General features: G+C 44.5%; 1 long non-coding RNA gene across 2 annotated transcripts; it reads left to right on the top strand.

Moving 5' to 3' along the window:
• The first annotated feature begins 593 nt into the window (after positions 1–593).
• On the top strand, positions 594–7184 carry LOC309516080. Of its 2 annotated transcripts, none has more exons than XR_014212752.1 (3): positions 594–683; positions 5430–5657; positions 7006–7184. It is a non-coding gene; the product is annotated as an uncharacterized lncRNA (long non-coding RNA). The 2 variants fall into 2 exon arrangements; XR_014212753.1 differs by lacking the exon at positions 594–683 and adding an exon at positions 4415–4955.
• The last annotated feature ends 1993 nt before the right edge of the window (positions 7185–9177 follow it).

Below are 9177 nucleotides of genomic sequence, written 5' to 3'. Positions count from 1 at the left end.
AACTACAGTTCTCTGGGGGGAGGTCATGTGCTTTAAATGTGCACTAGATGCTCTTTAAATGTATGGTTTGCAGGGTGGATTTGATTTAAATCAAATCAAATCGATTTAAATCACTAGTCAGTAAAACTTGATTTAATTTTCCCCCACAGAAAGACTCATTCTTGCTGGTATTATCTTAATATTAACAACCAGATGAAGGTTTCATTTTTGGAACAATAAATTTTCAGAATAGTTTTTACAGTTATATCAAAAATTACTGATATAAAAAAATGTTTAGGGGTACTCTCATTTTCCTACTCATATTGAAATACTGCCCCCCAATGAGGCCAAACTTAGTTTCACGAAATGTTTAGGGGTATGCGTACTCCTGCGTCCCCCTTGAAAAAATAAGCACTGCATAGACAGCTAATTATGAAACTATTGTGAGGTTTAATAAGTTAACCGTTTATACAGTTGTACCTTGGTTTTCGAACAGAATACGTTCTGGGAGTCTGTTTGACTCCCGGAACCCCAAGGTGTGGCTTCCTATTGGCTGCAGGAGCATCCTGTAGCCAATCAGAAGCCTCGGAAGCCACGCCAGACACTCGGCTTCTGAAAATCGTTCAAAAACTAGAACACTCACTTCTGGCTTTCGATCGTTCAGGAGCTGAAACATACGTGTTCCAAGGCATTCGGCAAGCAAGGTACGGCTGTGTCTGGACAACTTTTCTGTTGTACTTTATTGGAAGGAGAAAAATAATCATTTCCTTAATAACAATTTAAACCATTTGTTTAACTAAAACAATAGCATTATAGCATATGCATCCATGTTTGTTAACTGATGTGGTTAAACAATTTTCAAAAACAACTTAGACTGAGTTTTAGCAAACATTCCGGCCACCGGGCCGTGCATTTATTTGTTGCAGAGTTTGCATGTTGAACGCATGCCTGCCTTACCCATAGGAAGAGGAATGTCATTAAAATATTCCCAAGCTGGGTCTCTTTTGCAGCCTACTGCCGTTACAGGTTTTCTCCTCCAGGGAGAGAATATTGTGATAATTCTCAGGCTATATACACACACAAATGTACAGTGGTGCCCCGCAAGACAAATGCCTCGCAAGACGGAAAACCCGCTAGATGAAAGGGTTTTCCGTTTTGGAGGTGCTTCGCAAAACGAATTTCCTATGGGCTTGCTTCGCAAGACGAAAATGCCTTGCGAGTTCCTGCGGTTTTTTCCCCTCCCCCCCTTTTTCTAAGCCGCTAAGCCGCTTATCAGCTGATCCGATCAGCAGATAAGCCGCTAAGAGCCGCTAATAGCGCTAATCCGCTAATGGGCTTGCTTCGCAAGACGAAAAACCGCTAGACGAAGAGAATCACAGAACGGATTCTTTTCGTCTTGCGAGGCACCACTGTAATGTAATCTCAGAGGGGCTATATCTCCCAGCAGCCCTGGCTTTGGTGCCTCGGGTTAAGTACTTAATTCGTTCCGGAGGTCCGTTCTTAACCTGAAACTGTTCTTAACCTGAAGCACCACTTTAGCTAATGGGGCCTCCTGCTGCTGCCACGCCGCCGGGGCACAATTTCTGTTCTCATCCTGAAGCAAAGTTCTTAGCCTGAAGCACTATTTCTGAGTTAGCAGAGTCTGTAACCTGAAGCGTATGTAACCCGAGGTACCACTGTACTGTGGCAACATGCTCAGGGAAGCCATTTTGAGAGTTAAAATGTTAAGCAAGGAAGCCATTTTGTTGATCCAATACATACACTCAGACACCCACTACCCAGAGACACACAGAGATAGGCTGATAAGGATTACTAAATAAAGACATGGAAGGGTAATGTCCTCATGCCTTATCTCTAGGCGGAACCTAATGTAGCTATCTGAGTATGTGCATGCTGTAACTTTTGATTGGGTAAAGACCTGATTCAAGAATGTATCAAGGGAAGCCTCCCCTGTTGGGAGGGGCTGGACTTTGCAATTTATTCCTCTTTGCCATTGATTGCTGCCGGCAAACAATTAAAACTTTCTTGCTTTATCGCCCTGGTTGCTGCATGGTCATTTGACTGGCCTACCCAATTGCTGCAATACGGTTGGTAGGCCTAGGCTGGAACAGGTTTGCAGAATGAACAGGCCAAGTAGAAGCATGCTGGTGGAAAGCTGGAAAAGGGGAGCCAAGGCCTGGAGCAGAGAAATTCAGGGATTCCTGCTGCAGGAGATAGAGACTTTATTGTTTGGACAATGTCAGGCCAGCCCTGGGAAGAAGGGCCTGGAACCAGTGAACTCTTTATTAGTTGACTGGCAAGTACTTCAAGGTATCAGCAAGGACTTACAGATCCCAGTTACTATTTCCTCCACCACCCTTTTTAGATTTGCTTCTACAGTGGTGCCTCGCAAGACGAAAAGAATCCGTTCTGTGATTCTCTTCGTCTAGCGGTTTTTTCGTCTTGCGAAGCAAGCCCATTGAAGGATTAGCGGATTAGTGCTATTAGCGGCTTATCTGCTGATCGGATCAGCTGATAAGCAGCTTAGCGGCTTAGAAAAGGGGGGGGGGAGAAGAAAAAAAAAGCAGGAACTCGCAAGACATTGTTGTCTTGCGAAGCAAGCCCATAGGAAATTCGTTTTGCGAAGCACCTCCAAAACGGAAAACTCTTTCGTCTAGCGAGTTTTCCGTCCTGCGAGGCATTCGTCTTGCGGGGCACCACTGTACAGATCCCAGTTACTATTTCCTCCACCACCCTTTTTAGATTTGCTTCTACATTCAGGTGCCAATTCTGTACAGCCAAGTATTACTGCAGTTGTTGGAACCCAGTGGGATTGGGAAGAGGTTGCCAGCAATGAAGTGCCTTCAGCACTTGCCTCAGGTTTTGAGTTGCACAGACATGCAACCGACTTGCGCAATTATTACGCAAAGATCCCAAGACATGTGGAGTATTCTGCTCACAAGGCTGCACTTTCATTTTTACTGCTTCACACTTAGCTACTTGTGCAGATCTATGCCACTCCAAACAATCTAGTCATTGAACCTCCTGGAACTTAGCATTTAAGCTTTTAATGGGAAGCTTTTAATGTTTGACGGACTATTTAATTTTAATATTTTGTTGGAAGCCGCCGAGGGTGGCTGGGGAAGCCCAGCCAGATGGGCGGGGTATAAATAATAAATTATTATTATTATTAAGATGTAAGGGGTTGGTTCTGTGTATATAAATTTGCAAACAATGGGATTGAGGTTTTTTCCTTAACTGTATGTTTATTTTGTAACATTTTTCCCGTGAAGAAAAGGCATGTTATCTCTGCAGACACAAATTCACACTTTTGAGAACTGCAAAAACAAGCATCTTCTTGTAAGAAAAACTGCCCCAAATAATCTTACAGAAACCTCTGGAAGAGCATGGCATTGTGAATGCATTAATGGAACTCATTTACCAAAAAATTTAAATATTGCATATAAAGCCTCATGCTACATAATTAAAAATAAATCTTTATTTCCTGATGAATAGCCTTTGGACTATAATGTAACTTAAATAGAAAACTATATTTAGAAAGGTTTTACCTTCAAAAGCATTTTATTTTAAAAAATGCAATTTTAATTTTAAAAATCTGATTGAAATTTTTTTAAAAATCCGATTTTAAAATTGATTTTTATCCATCCTGATGGTGTGACTCTCATACTAGAGAGGGAGAAAATCTTTTCTCTATTCCACTTTCTGAACATTGACCCTCCAATTGTCCCCATTTTCCAGGGACAGTCCCGGATTTACAGAACCTGTCACTGATTCTGATTTGATCCTGGAATGTCCTGTTTTTCCTTAGGATGCCCGTTTGCATCGGTGAAATGTTGGAAGGTATAGTAGGATGTCCCTATTTTCACTGGAGGGTATGAAATTAAGTGACACCCCACCCCTGAGTCAAGGAGATAAGTAGCTATACAACTTTAATAAAATACCTGAAGGCAGCCTTATATAGGGAAGTTTTTTTAAAAAAAATTATTATGTTTTTATATATGTTGGGAGCTGTCTAGAGTGGCCGGGTCAAGCCACTCAGAAGGGTGGGGTATTATTATTATTATTATTATTATTAATAATAATAATAATAATAATATTATTAATATTATTATTATTAATATTATTATTATTGAATAGGGCATCCTATTTTCATAGGAGAAACATTGGAGGGCATGACACACTTTGAATGTGAGACAGGACTAAGACCCATTGCCCCCTCCCACTTCCCCCAGGAGGCCCAATCGTTTATGGGCTCCAGGTGACTGACAGGGCCAACAGGCCAGTGGGTACAAAAGGAAACAGGAAGCCTCAACATTCGGTTTATTAAGCTACAGGTAGGCGGTGCTCTGTGGCTTGAGTGGCAGTGCGGCATCTTGAGTGGCAGCGAGGGGAGGAGGTGCTTACATGGATTTTGACCTATTGGAGAATGGCTCAACCTCAAGCTCCGCCCTCCATTGGAGAAATGGAGGCAGATACATCATGGGGCCGATTTGCTCTAGTTTCCACCAAAGTCACCTTGGGAGCTCTGCTTAACATCCAGAAATAAAGACAATTGGGGGTTCTTTTCAAGGTGCAAACAGAACAAGGGGCACTTTGCCCCCCTAAGAATCAAATGCCACCTGGAAATCTGTATTTGGGCCCTGGAGTTGAGATTCCCAAGTCCTGCAATAAAATTAGGAAGCAGGACAATGAATAAGGAGATTATCATGATCTTGGAGAATGCTAGGAGGTGATCTAACCTTCCTTCAGGTCCTTCCTTGGCTTCTCCTGTTGCAGTTTTGCATCAGTTTCCCAGCCACCTAATGTTCGTACAGTGGTACCTCTGGTTACTTACTTAATTTGTTCCGGAGGTCCGTTCTTAACCTGAAACTGTTCTTAACCTGAAGCACCACTTTAGCTAATGGGGCCTCCCGCTGCTGCTGCGCCGCCAGAGCACGATTTCTGTTCTCATCCTGAAGCAAAGTTTTTAACCTGAGGTACTATTTCTGGGTTAGCGGAGTCTGTAACCTGAAGTGTAATTAACCCAAGGTACCACTATATTGGGATGCGGGTGGTGCTGTGGTCTAAACCTCTTGGGCTTGCCGATCAGAATGTCAGCTCCCGTTGCTCGGTCCCTGCTCCTGCCAACCTAGAAGTTTGAAAGCACGTCAAAGTACAAGTAGATAAATAGGTACCCCTCCAGCGGGAAGGTAAACGGCGTTTCCGTGTGCTGCTCTGGTTCGCCAGAAGCAGCTTAGTCATGTTGGCCACATGACCCAGAAAAACTACTCCAGCTCCCTCGGCCAATAAAGCGAGATGAGCGCCGCAACCCTAGAGTCGGCCACGACTGGACCTAATGGTCAGGGGTCCCTTTACCTTTACCACTATATTTGAGAAAACAAAAGAGTGGGCAGCCTTACTCTGCACCCCCCAGAAGCCCCAAGCAATGTCTGTTTACTCTTTGCTTCCAGGATCCCAGAGGGCCCCGATTCCTCTCCTCGTTTTCTCGGTTCCTCAGTCTCAGATGCGGAGAAGCTTTTCCCTGAATTCACAGCCTGAGCTATTGCCGGTTTCAGAAAACTGCAATAGGTGAACAGTATATGAGATGCATTTTGGAGACCTGCACCCAGGCTTCCATGAGGAACGATGAAGCCCCAGCCTAGTCTGAAGGAGAAGCACCTCCTGCCCAGGTAACCATGGTGAGTGAGGAGATGCATGAGGTGTCCAGTGGGAGGGTGGGCAGGGGATGGGATTTGGGGGGTGTTATGTGGAAGGAAGGCTTGTGGGTCTGGCCAAGAGGACGGCAGGCATTTAAAATGAAATTAGAGAGAGAGAGAGAATATAATACAGTGGTGCCTCGCAAGATGAAAAGAATCCGTTCTGTGATTCTCTTCGTCTAGCGGTTTTTTCATCTTGCGAAGCAAGCCCATTGATGGATTAAGGGATTAGCGCTTTTAGTGGCTTATCTGCTGATCGGATCAGCTGATAAGCGTCTTAGCGGCTTAGAAAAGGGGGGGGGAGGAAAAAAACCCAGCAGGAACTCGCAAGACATTGTCGTCTTGCGAAGCAAGCCCATAGGAGATTCGTTTTGCGAAGCACCTCCAAAATGGAAAACTCTTTCGTCTAGCGAGTTTTCCGTCTTGCGAGGCATTCGTCTTGCGGGGCACCACTGTATAAATAATGAATTTATTGTTACGCTTTTAGTGGACATCTGAAGGCAGCTTTGTTCAGCGAGGTTTTTAATGGTTGATGTTTTATAGTTTTAAAAATATTTTATGGGGAGCCACCCAGAGTGACTTGGGCAACCCAGTCAGATAGGTTGGAGATAATTCAGACTGAAATTCCCAGGTGTCAAAAAAGGTTATTTATGTATGCCACTACTGCGGCCCGTGTTTTGTTAGCCCAAAAATGGAAAACGTGCAAGGTCCCAGCCAGAGAAGAATGGCAACTTAAGTTGACAGAATATGCGTAGCTTGCAGACTTAAAATATAGAACAAGAAGAACATACATTTAGAGAAGATTGGAAAATGTTTATTGAATATATGGGAAATAACTACGCACAGCTGAAAACGCTGACAGCATTAAGATAAATTCAACAGTGTAGATAGGTTATAATGGATGTAATAACGGAATACTGACTGGTATAGTTTCTGTAAAATATGCAGGGATTTATGATACGCAAAACGAGTATACTACTTTAAATTGTAAAACAGAAAATTTAATAAAAATTATATATACAAGGTGGGTTGCATATTAATAATTAAATCATTATGTTAGAAAATATTATTATTAAATTGCCAATTCCAGTTGATATTATTACTATTATTATTATTATTATTATTATTATTATTATTATTATTATTTTATACCCCACCCATCTGGCTGGATTTCCCCAGCCACTCTGGGCGGCTTTCAACAAAATATTAAAATACAGTAATGCATCAAACATTAAAAGCTTCCCTAAACTGAAGCCTGGGTCTGGAATTTGGGACTGGAACAGTCCTCCTGGTGTCCGCAGGGAACTTAACTTTTCTCTTTTGCTCTTAGGTCTCTCTCCGGACATTATGGGAAATTGGGCCGGTTTTGAAGAGCATAAGAGCATGGTAACAGTGGCACTTGGAAGCCATCTTCAGACTGCAGGAGACTGGTTTTTCTGCTTGGATGGAAACGGTCTTCACAAATCACCTGTCAGTCTTATGCTTAGGGGTCTTTTCTCTGTGATGCCCCGATCATAGAATCATAGAATCAGAGTTGGAAAAGAGCACAAGGGCCATCGAGTCCAACCCCCTGCCAAGCAGGAAACAAGGAACACAAGGAACTTGTCTCTGGTGTCAGAAGTAAGTGTGATGATGGCATCAGGGATTGCTTCACCTAAGGAGAGCCTTGCAGAGAGAAACTTACCACCTGGCACCCACCATACACTCCTTGGGCCCGGCCCCTCTTGGCAGGCAAGCTGAGTGTCATCATACCTCTCCACGTGCACGGTGGGCGGAGCCAGCACCGTGCGATTGGGGGGATTCCCAGCTGCATCATCCACTGGCCGGCCAATCAGCTGGCTCGGGGGTGTGGCCTGCCCTATTTAAGGCAGGACGCGGCCGGGGATCTCCCTCTTTGCTGCTTGCCAGTAAGGCCTCCGATACTGAGCTGCTGCTTCCTCCCACAGGACCTGAGCAGTTACACAAGGAGCAAAACACGGAAGAAATTGTTGAGGCAGTCGGGAACCCCTTAGGCTGCAGGCACAATATGGCCCAACCCAAAGGCAGATGTTTCGCCCTTATTTATTTGGAATCCTTGCATCTCACTTTATAGCTCCTAGAAACCGGCTTACGAAAGATACTCCCAGTAGTATCTGGAACACAAATAATGATTGTGCCAGGATTATTCCGGTGGCATTTCGTGCCATCTTTCTTGGTGTTGTTCTTCAACCTCAGCCTACTAGGCCTCGGGGCCTATTGAGGACAGCGGTGGAGCTAACCTCTTGGGCACCTGGAGTGGCACACATGCTGATTGGAGTCCGATCGGCGCAGTGGCGATCCACCCGGGAGGATTTTGTCACCCCCTCTTGGATGACACCCGGGGTAGGCCACCCCACCCCCCCTTCCTACACACCTGGGGTGGGTAAGGGATTGGGGCCAAGCAGATGGATCTCATTCAGACTATGAAAGAGAGAAGTCTTTCTTCACGTCCTTACTATGGCTTGGTTATGTGTCAGTGTTTCCTTACACCCATTAATTGGGGAGGCATTATTTGCAAAAGCTTGCCCTGGAAGACCTTTGCAATGACACTTGAAGCCCTCTTCAAACTGAGGCATATTGTTTTTATGCATATCTTTTTAATGTTATAAAGAAAATTTGTTCCAATGTTGCATTTGTCCTTCCTTATTATCTCTGTTGTGTTTGTTAGATGGTGATGCTTTGGGTGGCTGTGGCTGCAGAACGAGGGGCTGGAAAGGAGCTGGATAAATGTTTGTTCCCGAAAATACAATGGTACCTCGGGTTAAGTACTTAATTCGTTCCAGAGGTCTTAACCTGAAACTGTTCTTAACCTGAAGCACCACTTTAGCTAATGGGGCCTCCGCGCCGCCGGAGCACAATCTCTCTTCTCATCCTGAAGCAAAGTTCTTAACCTGAAGCACTATTTCTCGGTTAGCGGAGTCTGTAACCTGAAGCGTATGTAACCTGAGGTACCACTGTAACTCTGTTTTGGCGGCTGTGGGTCCTTGTCCACCAGGGGCTGCTGCAGCCTCCAAAATGAATGAGATGTTCAAATGGTGGGACAAAACTTTTGTAACCTTTGATAGCTCTTTTACGAACCTTTCCCAGTTCTGCAATATACCCTTTTGAGGTGCAGCAGCCAGAAAATTACATGGCATTCCAAGTGTGGCCACACCATGGATTGGTATAGAGACGTTATGGTATCGACAGTTTTATTTGCAACCCCTTTCCGAAGGATCCTCAGCATGGAGACCAGCTTTTTCACAGCTGTAAGCTACCATAGATAGCAGTTGCTGGCCAAAGATCTCCTTTTAAGAAAAAATGAAACCCGTCTCGCAAACTCTTTAAGCTCCTATGCTTCATAAGAAGCCAAAAAGTTAGGAACACCCCACCCCGATTCTCTTAGACCTTTTGATCAGTTCAGTGGCGTAGCGTAGGGGGGGCTGGCCGCACCGGGCGCAACATCTGGGGGTTAGGGTTAGGGGCGCAAATCCACGGGTTAGGG

Source organism: Podarcis vaucheri (genome assembly GCF_965113315.1).
Source record: "Podarcis vaucheri genome assembly, chromosome: 13".
Taxonomy (NCBI): domain Eukaryota; kingdom Metazoa; phylum Chordata; class Lepidosauria; order Squamata; family Lacertidae; genus Podarcis; species Podarcis vaucheri.
Note: the sequence above shows the minus strand (reverse complement) of the source record. Positions and strands in the feature narration are given on the sequence as shown.